Source organism: Ochotona curzoniae, unplaced genomic scaffold (assembly GCF_017591425.1).
Source record: "Ochotona curzoniae isolate NIBS_2020 unplaced genomic scaffold, NIBS_Ocur_1.0 contig_514, whole genome shotgun sequence".
NCBI classification, from domain to species: Eukaryota; Metazoa; Chordata; class Mammalia; order Lagomorpha; family Ochotonidae; genus Ochotona; species Ochotona curzoniae.
The window spans coordinates 85,927-102,616 of NW_024466452.1; the positions used below are offsets into that span (position 1 = coordinate 85,927).

The 16,690-nt window shown below is 40.6% G+C and overlaps 2 pseudogenes; both read right to left on the reverse strand.

The window, feature by feature from the left end:
- The window catches only part of LOC121162104, a 28,926-nt pseudogene extending 19,210 nt beyond the window's left edge, over positions 1-9,716 (reverse strand).
- Positions 9,717-10,864: 1,148 nt separating this feature from the next.
- LOC121162100 lies at positions 10,865-11,688 on the reverse strand (annotated as a pseudogene).
- Positions 11,689-16,690: the final 5,002 nt, after the last annotated feature.

Here is a 16,690-nt window from a genome sequence, read left to right on the forward strand (position 1 = left end):
TCCTTCATATATCTGAGGTAGAGGGGGATATTGAGGGAGAAGCCCCACCTGATTTCCCACCCACCCCAAGTCCTGCATGTGGGGCATGCTCCGAGATACTCATTGAAGTGTTTTCAATAGGTCACCAGTTGCTTCCAATCTTGCCTCTCCAAACACGATGAGGTTGTTGAAAAATCCATTAATTGACATTGTCCATCATAGTGTCTCTATTTGCCCAGTATTTTGTTGCTGAGGTGGTTGATTAACTTGTTCCATCTTCTGTCCCTTCATGGTTAGGGTTCTGAGTCTGGCATTTCAATTGGGCAGATCACCAAAGAAACTTCGTCTGAGGTGTTCCCAGGCCAGATACTCGTATGCACCAGCAAGCACAGTGCCCAGCACAGTCCATCACCCAGTCAGCTGGTAGTTGCAAGTGCTAGGTTGCTTCTGTTTTCAGCCCCGCCTTCTACTGGAACCAATGGGTGTTGCAGTCCAGCCTGGTTCTGAACAGCACATACTTGGTCTTCACCTAAACCAGTGGGAGCTGCATCCTGATGAGAGCAGCCCACAATAACCCCCACCAGGCCAACCCCCTACCCTGGTTTGCCAATATGTGTGGCAGACCAGTCCAATCTGACCCACATCCCCCTGATTGCCGTACATGGCAAATGGCATTGAAGCTTGGATCCATCTACCCAGCTCAACAGTCCAGCCTTCATGGGCGTGGTTGAGTGCCTCTCTGTCTAGCTACCCCAGCCCCTGTCCTAGTTCTTGTGCCTTCCCGTGGCAGTAGTAACCCAAGAGGGGGGAACCCACTATTTCCCTCCCAAGTCTCTCACTCCCGGATTGTGCACTTTCCAGATGGTTCTGCAGTTTAACTTGACAGGATTAGCCCCCAGTGCCAGTTTCTGCCAGCTGGTGCTACGGCTATGCCCAAACAGCCCTCTCCCATTCTAATTGTAGGTTGCACCCAAGGAACAATCAACCCATCCTGGCTTTTCCCTGGTCTAGTCCACATGAGGCGCACAGGTGTTGTAGCCCTGCTTAGTCTAGTCTGCCCCCATCCCAGTTCTTGCTCTCCAGTGGGAGTAGCTGTCCAGCAGGGGAACCTCCCCTTATTCCCCCGCTGGCTCTGTCCCCTCCCCTCCTGTTTCTCACGTGTGCTGGATGGGCACTGCAGTCACATTCGGCACAGTCACCCTCCTCCTGGCATTCTGTAGTGTGGATTGGTTTTTATCGCAACCAAACCTGGCTCGACCCTTACTCTGTTCTGGTGCTCAGATTTGCCAGTGATGATGTCGACTGATTAGCCTGGTCTGCCCCCAATCCATGCCTAATGTTTGCCAGTGGGAAACTTCTTGTGGCCTGCTCTGGGCTGTTTCCATTCATGCTTCTTGCGCTTACCAGTGGGGTCTGTGTCCTGCCAGAGGAGTTGCCCAGGCTCCTCCATCAGAACCTCTCCCAGTGCCGGCATTTGCGCATGCCAGTGGTCCATGAGCCAGCCCTAGCCCAGTTCCTGACTAGCTTTTGACCCAAGCTGGTTCTTGTTGTTGGATATTTCAGCCCAGCCATGGCTCGTCCAGTCCATTCCCACATACGGCTCACACATGGTTCAGTAGGGGTTGCAACCTAGCATAATCTGTCCCACTTCTATCCTGGTCCTCCAGGAGCACCAGACAGTACTGGGGTCTGGTCCAGCCTAGTGCGTCCAATCCCAGTCCACACTTGTGCCAAGGGGGATTTCACTGTTACCGGATCAGAACACAGCCCCCATTCCAGCCCACGTGCTTCTTGGCGGTAGCCTTAATCCAGTTAGTGTGTCTACTGGACAAGACACATGCCAAAGCTTTAGCATGAACTGGTATTTGGTGGTTAGCATTGCTAAGTGGTGCACCTTCTTAAAGGAAGAGGAACTGTCATTGGGAAACCTTAGGACGTATTCAACTCCAACTCGCAGAAACACATCGGGTTCAACGTGGAGCTACATAAGCAGCAATTCAAACCACCAAAATCCCAGGGCTCCCCTGCCGGGCACAAGGTCACGCCCCACCCCAATCCCGTCCGCCGCCCAATGAGAGCGGCGGGTGGACCTGCCTAGCCAGGCTCCAGAGACCTCCCCCCTCGGTCAGTGTACTCACCCCGAAGGAAGGAAGCTGCCTTGGAACCCCGGCAGGCAGGCCCAAGCCCGGTTCACCATGTGCCCATGATGGCGGGCTATGGGATCCGGGCATGACACGCCCAGTCCAGGGACCCACCCGCTGCCGAGAGGCACCGGGAGGTGTAAGCTCCCAGGCACAAGGTCGCGCCCCACCCCAATCCCGTCCGCCGCCCAATGAGAGCGGCGGGTGGGCCTGCCTAGCCAGGCTCCAGAGACCTCCCCCCTCGGTCAGTGTACTCACCCCGAAGGAAGGAAGCCGCCTTGGAACCCCGGCAGGCAGGCCCAAGCCCGGTTCACCATGTGCCCATGATGGCGGGCTATGGGATCCGGGCATGACACGCCCTGTCCCGGGACCCACCCGCTGCCCGAGATCATAAATTTTATAATCATGGATTTGGAATACTGCATATGCTTAATAGAGATTTGCATGAAGAGCTAAAAATTACTGGTGAATAGAACTACTCAATGTGGACTTGAATAACCTCAATAGGTGAGTTGTAGAGTAAGACAAAGAGAGTAACGAGTAACAAAATCTAGATGAAACCACAGGGAGCCTAAAAGAGCAGAGTCTTAAAATCCATGGCCTGGTGATAAGGTGATGCTGGTTTTTTTTTTTGTTTTTTTTTGTTTGTTTGTTTGTTTGTTTTTTTGTCCAAGATCATCTGGGGGTTTAGATGTTTCAATTATTTATCAGGAACAGGAGACTCTGCTGTCTAAAACATGGTCAGCTAGGATGCTTATTACACTCATGCAGGCTATTCTCATAGAATTATGGAGCTATCATGTGATTATGACAAGAAAATAACTAACAGATTTGTGGGAAATGTGAAGATAATGGTAGTTCATTAAATGAAGAAGTATTAGACACAAAATTGAAAAAAATCTACCATGCCTATGCGTTGATAGAAGTAATGTACTAAAACTCTCAATACTACTGAAAGCAACTTACACATTCAATGTGATCCCAGTCAAAATACTTATGATAATCTTCTCAGCACTAAAGATGCTAGAATTCATAGGGAAACACAAGAGAATTGAAGAGTTAAAGCAATCTTAAAGATCAAAATCAAAGCTGGAGATATAATATCAGACTTCAAGATTTACTGTAGGACAGTTTATAATCAAAATGTGGTGCTAGAACAAGAATAAACATGTAGTCAACAGAAAGCTAGAGAAAACCCAGATATTAACCCACACATCTACAGTCAGCTAATTTTGGCTAGTGAAATGAAATATACATGGGGAGAAAGTACAGTCCCTTTAGGAAATGTTACTGGGAAAATTGATTCAATGAGGACCTCCAATGACTCTTACATTTTGCCTTTTAGTCTTTTAATTCTTAAATTGCTTTTTCATTTGTCCCAGTTCCTCTTCCTCTTTTTTGATTGTTTCCCCATTTTGGTTAAATATCTTCTGATTCTGTGATTCTTCTGCCAAAAAAGCTAGGCAAAACCATGTGAATCAAATATTAATAGATTTGAGTGGAGAAACAGATTCCAATACAACAATAGTGGGAAACTTAATATGCCATTCACATCAATGGACAGATTGATGGGACAGTAACTTGGCAAGGAAACAACAGAGCTTCAGCCCAACACTACAGCAAATGGACATAACTGTTATCTAACAGAAGCTTTTCTCCTACAGACCAAGCATGAACTTTTTTTGTGTGTCAGCACATGAAGCTTTCTCCAGGCTTGACCTTGTTACAGGCTACAAAACAAGCCTCATCAAATTATAAAATACCAATGCACTTTCTCACACCATCATGGAATGAAACTAGAGACCAACAGCTCAAAATATTCCAGAAGAAATGTAAATACCTGGAGACTTATAATATGCTACTAAATGAGCAATAGGTTAGAGAGAAAATCAAAGGGCAGAAAAATTACCTGAAACAAAGGCATCAAGGCAACATATCAACACTTATGGGACATGATCAAGGCAGTGTTAAGAGGAAAGTTCATCTCAATTAATCCTTATATTAAGAAAATAGAAAAACACCAAGTAAATGAGCTAACCATACATTTGAAGAAGCTAGGAAAACAACAGCAAAGCATTCTCAAGATCAGCAGGAAAAAACAAATAAGCAGGCCCGGCGCGGTGGCGCAAGTGGTTAAGGTCCTCGCCTTGCACGCCCAGGATCCCACATGGGCACCGGTTCTAATCCCGGCAGCCCCGCTTCCCTTCCAGCTCCCTGCCTGTGGCCTGGGAAAGCAGTCAAGGACAGCCCAAAGCTTTGGGAACCTGCACCCGCATGGGAGACCCGGAAGAGGCTCCTGGCTTCGGATCGGCATAGTATCGGCCCGTTGCGCTCACTTGGGGAGTGAATCATCGGACAGAAAATCTTCCTCTCTGTCTCTCCTCTCTGTATATCCGTCTTTCCAATGAAAAAATAATAAAAATAAATCTAAAAAAAAAACAAATAAGCAAAATAAAGGAGGAAATAAACTAAATAGAGATCAAAAGAACAATACATAATTTTAATGAACCAAACACACGGTTTTTTGAGAAATAGAAAATAGACACCCCACCAGACCAACTAATAGAAACAAAATAAAACAAACACACAAACACAACAGAGGGAGCAGATAGTAGGAGATGAGAATAAAAAAACGCAATATAACAATAAATTGCTTGAACATATAGAACCGCTATAAGCTACTATATGCCAACCAATCAGAAGAGCAGAAGAAACGGATAGAGTTTTGGGCATATATGATCTGCCAAATCTGAATCATCAGACAATTAATAATCGAAATAGGCCTATAACAAGGACTGAGATTGAACCAGTAATTAAATCACCCAACCAAGAAAAATCCTGGACAAGATCGTATCATTGCAGAAATTTACCAAATATTTCAAGAAGAAAACAGCCCAATGCTCCACAAGCTACTCCATACAACAGAAAGGGAGGAAATCCTTCAAGACATTTTCACAAAGCCAGGCAGAGAGGTAACAGGAAAGGAGAACTACGGACCAATATAACTGATAAACACAGATCCAAAGATCCTCATCAAAATACTTGCAAACACCATCCAACATTTTATAAAGAAAATCAATCACCCGGAGCAGGTGGAATTTATCCCTGGCACGCAGGGTTCTTTTAACATTGGCAATCAATAAGTGTGCTTTACCACATCAGCAAATTAAGAAACAAAACCATATGATCATCTGAGTAGACACAGAGAAGACATTTGATAAAATCCAACACCACTTCATTTTAAAAACCCTAAGCAAGATAGGCATAAAAGAGCATTCTATAACACAATCAACACAATATTCAAAAACCACAATGCCGGGTATCATACTAAATTGGGAAAGACTAGAAGCTTTTCCACTAAGATCTGGAACTAGACAAGGATGTCCACTACCACCACAGCTATTCAATATAACATTGGAAGTGCTTGCTAGATCTATTAGGAAAAAAAAAAAAACCAAAAAAAAAACATTGCAAAGAAATACAAATTGGAACTGAGGAATTAAAAATACCACTATTTGCAGATGACGTTTCTCTACATAAAACCAGAAGATTCAATCAGGACACTTTTGGAACTCATATGAGAATATGGCAGAGTATCAGTTTGCAAAATTAATGAACATAAATTAATGGCAGTAATATACACAAATAGCTCTGAGTACAGTTCCTATAAAATAATGGAGAGGAATCTCAAATACCTGAGGGACAAACTAACCAAAGCTTTGGAAGCCCTCTATGATGCAAATTACCAAGCCATTAATAAAAATATAAGAAGATATTAAAAGATGGAGAAACATGCCATGTTCCAGGATCAGCTGGATTAATATCATTAACATGTCCATGTTTCCAAAAGTAAGATACAGATTTAACATGATCCCAATAAAAATAGCAGCAACATTTTTTCAGACATAGAAATGATGATACCAAAGCTCATCTGGAAACAAGAGACCACAAGTAGCTAAAGCTGTCCTGAAAAATAAAAATCAAAAAGGAGGAATCACAATTCCAGACCTTGAGACATAGTACAGGGCAGTGGTCCTCAAAGCCATTTGGCATTAGATAAGAAACAGAGACGAAGCTCAGTGGAATAGAATAGAAGCACCAGAATGGTGACCACACATATACAGGCAACCAATCTTTGACAACAGAACTGAAAATAATCCAGGAAAAGTCTAGGTCTCTTCAAAAATGCTGCTGGGCAATTGATTAGTAGCCTGCAAAAGCAAGAAGCATGACACACCACCACTCACCTTATACAAAAATCATTTCTAAATGGATCAAGTACCTAAATCTGCACCAAGAAACCATCAAACTATTAGAGAAAAAAACACAGGAATCAGTCTCCAAGCTGTAGGAATTGGGAAGACTTTTTAGAAAAGTCACCTAAAGCACAGGCAGAAAAGCAAAGCCAAAAAATAAATAAATAAATAAATAAATAAAGGAACTACATAAAACTAAAAAGCTTCTGTGCAGCAAAAGAGACTATTAGCAAAGTGAGACAACAACCAACAAAATAGGAGAAAATCTTTGCACCCTACACAACCAGCAGGGAACGGATATCCAGGATTTATAAAGAGCTTCATAAAATCAATGGCAGCAAAACAATCCTGTGAAGATATGGTCAAAGGAAACGGACAGATATTTTTCAAAAGAACAAATTCAAATGGCTAACAGACATAGAAAAGGATGCTCAGTCTCCCTAGCTGTCAGGAACATACCAATAAAAACCACATGGAGGCACCTCCTAAATCCAGTGAGGTTGGCCTACATTCAGAACTCTACTAAAAACACTTGCTGGTGTGGATGCGGTGAGAAATATATCCTACTTCATGGTATAGGAGTGTACGCTGGTATGACTACTATGGAAATCAGCATGGAGAATGCTAAGATAACTGTAAATTGACCTGCTGTATGACCCAGCTATCCCATATCTTGGAATATATCCAAAGGCAATGAAATCTGCATATGAAAATTGGACCTGTAGTCTTATATTTACAGCAGCACAAGCTACAATAACAAAGACATGGTAACAACTCAGATGCCCATCAAAAGAGGAGTGGAGAAAGAAACTGTGGTGTATCTACTCCATGAAATATTACTCGGTCATTAAGAAGAATGAAATTCTACCATTTGCAACTAAATGGTCCTAAGTTGAGACCATTATATTTAGTGAAATAAGTCAATCCCAAAAGGACAAATGTCGTATCTTCTCTAATGCACCCTTCATTTAAAAAACAAGATTGATATTTTTTCAACACCTTTATTCTACATCTCACAGGTTTTGATATTTTTTGTTTTATTTTCATTCACTCTAAAATTATTTTTCTTACTAATATCCCCACTGACTCATAGGTCACACAATATCATTGCTTTCTTCAAGGTTTTTTATTTTCTTTTTCATTTCTTCAGCAACACATCAGTCATTCAGTAGCATGTTTTTCAACTTCATGTTGTGAATTTCTTACATTTTCTGTTGATTCTTTTTATGGCTTTTCATTTAAGGGGATGTTTAGTACTGATATCAAGATGCACACATCTCTGTTCTACATCAAACATGGACTCCCAATATACTTGTTGAATATATCTTCACAAAAGTGCTGGACTTTCTGCCATTGCCTGTACCTGTAATGTCAGGATTCAGTTAAAGGGCAGACTAATGGACTTATCACTGAGAATGAAGAAGTATTTTTTATAATGATGTAAGGGAAATCATTTGGGGAGGGAGCAGTGGTAGCAAGTTGGGGTGGAGGAAGATGAAATTCCAGAGCAAATGGAACTATATCATAAAATAATATAATAAATAAATTTAATATTGGAAATAAATGTAAGATCTCACATAATGTTTATACCATCTCCAAGTAAATAAAAAGAAAATCTTATTAAATTTGTAGATCATTACAATCATATCTAGGCAATATTTGAGATATATTCAGATTATTTGCTTTTATCTAAAATGACCAATAAATACTACCAGTTAATAATAATATTAAGAGGCATGCTGGTTTTCCTGTGATAATTACACTAATCACATTATTTAGTAGGACTTGTGCTTTTTTAGCACCACATATACTAATGAGTTGCCTAAATCTGATAAAACTAACACCTCCTTATCACATGCTTCAAATGCAATTTTACCCTTTACCTAAATTAGCAACACAAAATACAAATACAAAATAAACACAAAATGACTTGAGTCTGCCTCAATCAGAAATATATTTTTAAATTACTTTAAAGTTCACATTTGTTATTTAAAACAGGAACAAATTTCTGACTCTATTCTTTTCAAGGAAAATTACTGACAGATGCAGAGGATACCGCATGTCATAGTCCACAAAACAATTTAACTCAACATTATGAGATCTATGTATTTCCTTTTTTTCTGTTTACCTATTTAAAGTACAAAGTTCTTAGAAGAATTTAGGACAACATGACTTTATAATATTCAGAAATGACTACACAGAGCATGTGCCATGATTATGTGATTTTCTGAATCAATTTAAAATAATTTTCAGGACCCGATGGCGTGGCCTAGCAGCTAAAGTCCTAACCTTGAAGCCTTGAACGCGCCCGGGATCCCATATGGGCGCTGGTTCTAATCCCGGCACTTCACTTCCCATTCAGCTCCCTGCTTGTGGCCTGGGAAAGCAGCCGAGGATGGCCCAAAGCCTCTGGTTCCTGCACCTGCCTGGGAGACCTTGAAGACGTTCCTGGATCCTGACTTCGAATCAGCACAGCACCAGCCGTTGCGCTCACTTTAGTAGTGAATCATCAGACAGAAGATCTTCCTTTCTATCTCTCCTCCTCTCTGTATATCTGACACTGTAATAAAAATAAAAAAGTCTTAAATAATAGTTTTCAATATTTTGATTAAAAATACTAATAATTACTTCAGACATTATACTGCATTTATTTTCATATGAAAATTAATGCTTAATAACACACTTGATTTGTATCTCTAAAGAGGCTAGTGCACTGGCAAATAACTCAGTAAACATTGGAGAGCTGTGAACAGCAGATCTTAGAAATACCCCAACCTGAGGAAATTATAGCTTTCCCTGCTCCCTGCCTCTGCCAGAAGTCCAGAAAAAACTTGCAGCACAATCAGCCACCTGCTGTGCTTCTAATTCTAAGCAGCAAAAAGAGGCATCCCCCGTGGAAATGAGAAACATTTTCAATATGAAGTTGGGATCCCGTATGTGGGTCTGAAAGACCTCAGAATCACGGTTACTTAGCTTAACTGATTCCCTCTTTAGCCCAGGTGACTCCCTGTCACTCTAATCTGAAGTTACACAAGTGCCAAGTCACCATGACAGGACATTCCTCAAGGGAATGTCCCCTTTAGAGAGAAAACTCTATGCAAATGAGGGAGTGAGAGATGACCAATAGTATGCCTCAGAGATAAGACTCTATGTAACTGAGGAAGCAGTGGTTGTAATTATGGTTGGCTGAAATATAAATAACCAATCATAAATGTGATTGTGTAGAATCCCCCTTAACTGTGTAAGAATCCTGTGATTTTCTACCTTGGGGCTCTCGATTGAGAACCACTGTGTTAGTGATGGTTGGAACCTTGATACTCTGCCCTTGTTGTGTCTGCATCGAAGTCGGCCTCCTGCTGTTTCATTAGGGGAAGGCCCAGGACTGAGAGACCAGAGCTGCTGCCCACTGGAGCCTGCTTCCAAGGCTGCTGCTGAGCCACCAGACCTGCTGCCAAGCTATAACTAGAGCTGTGACACAGTCATGGTGGCTGACACTGTCCCAGCAGAATCGGGATGCATATAAGCTCGGCTGTGTGGCTAGCTGTCTCCACCACTGAGCTGTATCATGGAGGCAGTTCAGTAGGCATCCCTGAGCTGCTCTGGCCGCTGGCAGTAAGTGGTGGCTGCTGCTCCATGTCAAGATAGGTCCGGGTACAACAGGACATATGCCTATTTAAATCTCAGAGATGTGTGAAATTCCCCTAGTAGCTGTTTGATAAGCAAACAAACACAAACAAACAACAACAACAACAAAAACTGGACACATCTGATTTGCTCAAAAACATAATATAGAAATTTCAGGAACAATTGTAAAAATCATCAGGAGAAATGCTCAGTGAAAACTGGTCTCTCAAACTCAACCATCTCAGGGCTCAAACACCTGTCATTCATCCAGGCTGTATTGCTTCTTTCTATTCATCTGGGATGCAATTAATGAATGACACCAAAACACTTTTTAAGCCCGCCTTGGTCCGAAGCACAGGACTATGATTTAAGCAGTCCTCTGCATGGCTTGTGACAGCAGGCTCACAAGATCCCAAGTTCTGACCCTTCTTTCCCAGATACCATGTCAAACACAGAGAGCCTCCTGTCAGGTTACTTTTAAGATCATGAAATACGGAAGCACATTTTAAATACTTTTAATTCATTTATTTATGAAAATGTTCTCTACCAAGATTTTCAATTAGCTTACAATTCAATCCAGTCTGTAATTTTTCTGGGTCCCACCTCAGTTTTTACATCCAGCCATCAGTGTGAACAGCATCCGCATGGTGAGAACCCTGCATCAGCAAGTGTTCTCCAGGGGAACCAACTAGATGTTAATATTTCTCTGCTGTAAGCTTAAACTTATTGGAAAAGCAATGAAACTTCTCTAAAGTGCACTTTTAAAGAAGAGGTACTTATTACTTATGAATAAAAAAGGCGAGTCCTCTAAGGATAATAAAAGGGCATATTTTACAGTTAAGCATACGATTTGGAGTGAAGAATTCAGACGTTGCTTTGCTGTTTCAGGTGGTTAGTACTCTTGTTATTTTGTGGGCTCCCTTCAGCAGGTATCACAAAGCTTTCATCCATAGCAAACAGAGTGTCCATAATCCTCTGCACAACAGGGCTGTTTTCCCCTTCGTTTTCCTGACAAATAAATCCAATGTTTCTTAGCTTTGCAAAACAGAAATCTCTCTCTTTCTCCAAGTCTTTGACAATAAGTTTCAGTGTGTTGACCTGCTCCATCAGTTCATCTGCTCCATCATCCCCACTGCCCATCCCAGGATTCGGGTGCACCTTCTCCTGGCCAACCTTAGGAGCTGCAGTGGTTCTTTGTGTTGAAATGGGCTTCTGTGGAGCTGCACTGCTAGAACTGAAACATTTCTTCAGTTTATTCAGAGCTGGAGCCACAAGTGAGGGAGCAGCAGCTTCTGGATCTTGACTGGAAGCTACAGGGTCATAATCCTTTCCACCAGAGTCTGCATAAAGAACAAACAAAAAACAAACTTGAATCAGGGAACAAATTCAAAATTGTCCTGAGATGTCTCTAATTTGAAATTTTACTGATTTGTCCAAAGGAATTATTTGCCAACACCCCTTTTCTTAAAAGCTGCTTGTAGTATTTTGAAGTTCTGGATGTATTTTTCTTCTAGTTTACCTTGGATTTTCACTTTCTTCAAGGCAATGGAGCAAGGAAACAACACGTCTATGAGCTGACAATACACTGCCCTGGTGCATAACTGCTCGAGCTTCATCAGATTCAGCTAGAGACTCATTGATGCAGGCCAGGTGTCAGGACAACTTAGGTTATCTCTAGCGATTGACATCGAGTTTACCTTCACTGCTGCACTCCATTGAAAGCATCCACTGGTTACCCCCTGCTCTGATTCTTCCTCTGGTTCAGACAATCTGACCCTGCCCGGTCACCTGCAGGATAACCTCATACACTTCCCCCAGCCACACCCGCCTATGTAAAAGCTAGTACAGTCCTTTATTTACAGATACAAATTAAACATTCTGCTTTTTAAATTTATTATGCTATTGTAGCTATAGATAAAAGTAGAAAATTCATTTTTGGAGCTGGTGCTGTGAATCAACAAGCATACCACACAGGTTTTGGTTCCTGTCCTGGCTACTCCACGTGCAATTCAGCTCCCTGTTTGTGGCCTGCAGCAGCTCTCTGTTTGTGTCCTGCAGAAACAGTGGAAGATGGCCCAAGTGTTTCAGTCCTTGCATCCATGTCAGAGACCCAGAAAAGACTCCTGGTTCCTGTTTTCAGATCAGCTCAGTTCCTACCATAATGACCATTTGGAGACTGAGCCAGCAGATTAAAGATCTCTATCTCTCTGTCTCTCCTTCTCTCTATAAATCTGCCTTTCAAGCAAAAATAAATGAACCATTTTCTAAAAAAAGGAAAATCTAACATATTATCAAGGTTTATTTGAATGATTCACTGACAGTCCTTTTATTCAGAGTAGAGATGTGCACTGCAACACATATTTACTTCTCAAGCTCCAATATACAGTTCATCTATGAGAATATATGTATATATGTAACCATGTCATTTTTTTGAATTTTACATGAAGGATGTTTTATATCAGAGAGAATATATGATATTTGTGCTATTGGGACTGACTTACTGAGCATAATGCTCTCAGTCTTACACTTAAATGTAGGCGCTAGGAGACCTTGCTATTATTTCTGTTGCAAACTCATTTTTGTCAGTTCACAAAACTGAAAAAAATCTGGTATTCACTTTGTGATATCTGGAGAAGGAACGCACTGCATTGCACAGCTTCAGGACTGTGGCAATTAGTATTATATTCCTAAGAGACTCTGGAACAAACTGTGATATTGAGGGAATAACCTGACTGTATTTCAATCACCCATGCCAACGATTATAAATGTGAAACTCTTAGTATATCTTGTATTAATAATGTAATGCTTGGACAATGAGCACTTAACACGTGGGATGTTGGTGCTAAAGACCTGGGTTGTTGGTGCTAGAAGTCCTAGGATTATTCAGAAGAAGATCCTATCCATATCATAGAGTCTGGAGGCTACAGCTGCCTGTGTACAGAAACAGTGTCACGGTTACTTGTCTCTCAGGAAAAAGGAAAAGGCTCTCTGTGTCCTATAGCATTAGAAACATGGAAACAGCATAAAAACGTCTCATGTGATTGACATTCAACACCTTAGGATCATGCCCCTTATAGTAATATGACCAGCCATTGACAAAGCACTGCAGACAATACAGGTTGCTGACATTGTTGAGCTCTGAAGAAATAATTCAAAAGTTACAATGCTATGCTCAACTATGACCAAAGTCACATCTCAAAATCATAAAATTCATCCCATAATAAAAAATTATCATGGAAGATGTGCAATTGCCAGTGAAAAAACACAGAAAATATGAAAATGTGGCATCTCTAAGTGAACTCTGTAGTTCTCTAGAATTAGATTTTGACCTGTAGGAAATCCACAAAGATTCTGTATAAGAATTCAAAATGATGCTAAAGGGAAACAAGATGTGACAGTATAGAAACAGTGAGGAAGAAAGGGAAGTGAGGAAAGCCATAGATCACATGAGTGAGATGTACTACAAAGAGATAATAATCAGTAAAAAAAAAAAACCCACATATTTTAGAGTTAAAAACTTCAATTGATAAAACAAAACTTCAAGAAGAGCACAGCAAGAAATTTCTAATTTGGGGGTCAAATTAGTATATAGAAAGTTAAGCCACTATTTTCCATGCATCATCATGTAAAGGGGCTGGAAAGTCCTGGCTTCACTATATAGCTCCTGGATAATGCACCTAGGGAAGTATCAAATATGCCACAGAATTGTAGCCCGGCACCAATGTGAGAGACCTTGAAGTAGCTTCTGGTTCCCCCCTTCTGCCTGGCCCATCCTCAGGCCCTAAGGCCAGTAGAAGAGTTAAAGACTGAATAGAAGACCCTTTCATTCTTCTCTCTGTAACCTTCCCGTTCAAATAAAAAAAAAATAAAACACATCAGAATTTCTCATACAGAAAAAATGTTTTGAAATAACACAGACAAAAATAAAAAAAAAAGGAACTGAGGAAGATGATATGCCATATACAATGCCATTAAACAAATCTAAGGATTCCTAAAGGAGAAAAAAAAGACTGAAATAATCATTGAAAACGACTCAAGTATGAAACATACAAGGGCAAACATACATAGAACATTGCAAGGATCACAACTACATTCAAGAGCAAAAGATATTCTCTGAAACACATTATATACAAATGTTATGAAGTTAATGAAAAAGACGGAATCCTACAGGTTGTAAAAATGTCAACATTCCTATAAAGGAAAATAAATTAGATTAACAAAGACTTCTGAAATGTAAACTTACAGGACAACAAAGAGTGAAATGATATATACAAGGTTTCAAAAAACAACAAAAAGCCTCAAACAAGATCATATCCAGTAAAGCTATCTTTTAGAATGAAAAAAACATAAGGTGTTGGCTAGACAGTGAATTTGCTACCAGACCAGCCTTGTGAGATTTTTCAAGGTACTATTTATATCAGAGGTAAACATCATTAAAACATGTGACAATATCATCTTCATCAATAGAAACTATGTGATCAGTATCACATTAACAGAATGTTAGGGGTTAGTTCTTATTGATCAGTAATAACCATAAATGCAACTACATCATAGTCACATTCAAAAGCTTTATGCTTGCAGACCGTATTATAAAAAGGAAACAATTATACTCTCCCTACGAGAATTAACATCAAAGATAATGATACACAGCCTCTCTTTCTGTCTTTGCCCTTCTCTGCATCTGTGCATCTCTGCCTCTCAAATAAGCAAAAATAAATCTTAAAAATGAAAACCATTGAGACAACTGCCAAAAGTGGACCGGAAACTAAAGTGAAATATTCACTCCAATATTTCAATACTTTGGGAATATTTTGAAAAAATGATTTAGTTATTATTGGAAAGTCAGAATTACCGGGAGAAAGCAACACAGAGTGAAAGATTCTCCATCCTCTGGTTTACTCCCCAAGTGACTGCCATGCCTAGAGTTGAGCTGATCTAAAGCCAGGGGCTTCTTCTGGGTCTCCCCTGCAGGTGCAGTGTCCCAAAGTCTTGGGCCATCATCTAGTGCTTTCCCAGGCTACATCAGGGAGCTGGAAGGGATGTGGAGCAGCCAGGATATGAATCAGTGCCCACACAGGAACTTGGCGCATGTAAGGGAAGGCCTTTAGCCACTAGGCTATTCAGCTGGGTCCTGCTTTGGGAATTTAACATCTTACCATTATCAAGCAACATTCATCCAGAAAGAAAAATCTGCAGATAAAAAATTATCTCACAGATTTTCCCAGAACATTTCACTAAAGAATTTATTAACACATAGATACATTATAGGATAGACCACATATTAGGCTATAAATTAATTCTCAGTAAATATAAGAAAACCAAGCCTTACTGTATTTCTCCTTAAATTAAAAGCCATAAAACAAAGTCAATAAGAAGCTAAACTGAAAATATACAACCCTATGGAAGTTAAATAACATGCTACTGGATGACCAATATGTCACTGAAGAAATGAAAAAAGAAAATTTTTCATAAGAAAATTGTGCTACTGTATGATCAATATATTACTCAATAAATTAATCAAAAGAAGAAGTGTAGAAGTCTTGAAAATAAAAACAAAAATATGAAATCCATGAGTTACAGCAAACAGAGTACCAAGATAAATATTTATAATATCAAACACTTACAAAAATAAAAATCTCTCAGGCTTAGCACAACGGTTCAGTAGCTAAATCCTCATCTTGCACATGCTTGGATCCCATATGGGTGATGGTTTCTGTCCCAAATACTCCAGTTCCCATCCAGCTTTTATCTTGTGGCCTGGGAAAGCAGAAGAGGATGACCCAAAGCTTTGGAATGCTGCACCCACATGGGAGACCCTGGCTCCTGGCTTTGCATCAGCTCAGCTTCAGCCATTGTGGTCATTTGTGGAGTAAATCGGCAGCTGGAAGATCTTTCTGTGTATTTCCTGCTCTGAAAATTTGCCTTCTAAATCTTTTAAAATCTCAAATAAATTAACTATCTCAAAGAATTATTTTTAAAAATGAGCAGGAATTTGAAAAAACATTCTAAAATCACAGCAAAAATAAATGGAATTGAAATGAAAAATACAAATTATTACAAGAAAAACTATTTTAAAGATTTATTTTTATTATTTTTTATTGGAAAGGTGGATATACAGAGAGGAGATACAGAGAGGAAGATCTTCTGTCTGATGATTCACTCCCCAAGTGAACCCAACGGCCAATACTATGCCGACCCGAAGCCAGGAGCCTCATCCGGGTCTCCTACATGGGTGCAGGGTCCCAAAGCTTTGGGCCGTCCTCCACTGCTTTCCTGGGCCACAGGCAGGGAGCTGGAAGGGAAGCTGGGCTGCCGGGACAGAACCTGTGCCCATATGGGATCCCGGGTGTGCAAGGTGAGGACCTTAACCACTGCACCACCGCGCCGGGCCCAAGAAAAACTATTTTAAAAGAAGGTGAGTAAAACAAATTACAGCTAGACTAACAAAACAAATGAGAGAAACATTAACTAAAATTAGTGATGAAAAAAAAAATCATTAGAAACTGTCATGAACAACTATACACTGCGAAACTAGGGAACCTAAACGTAGTGGATTCTCAAACAAATCTAATTTAACCCCGTTGAAGGATTGGAATTGACATTGTGGCATAGTACGTTAAGCTTCCCTCTGCAATGCTGGCATCAGTCCCGGTTGTTTCGCCTCTGATTCAGATTCCTGTCCATGCTCCT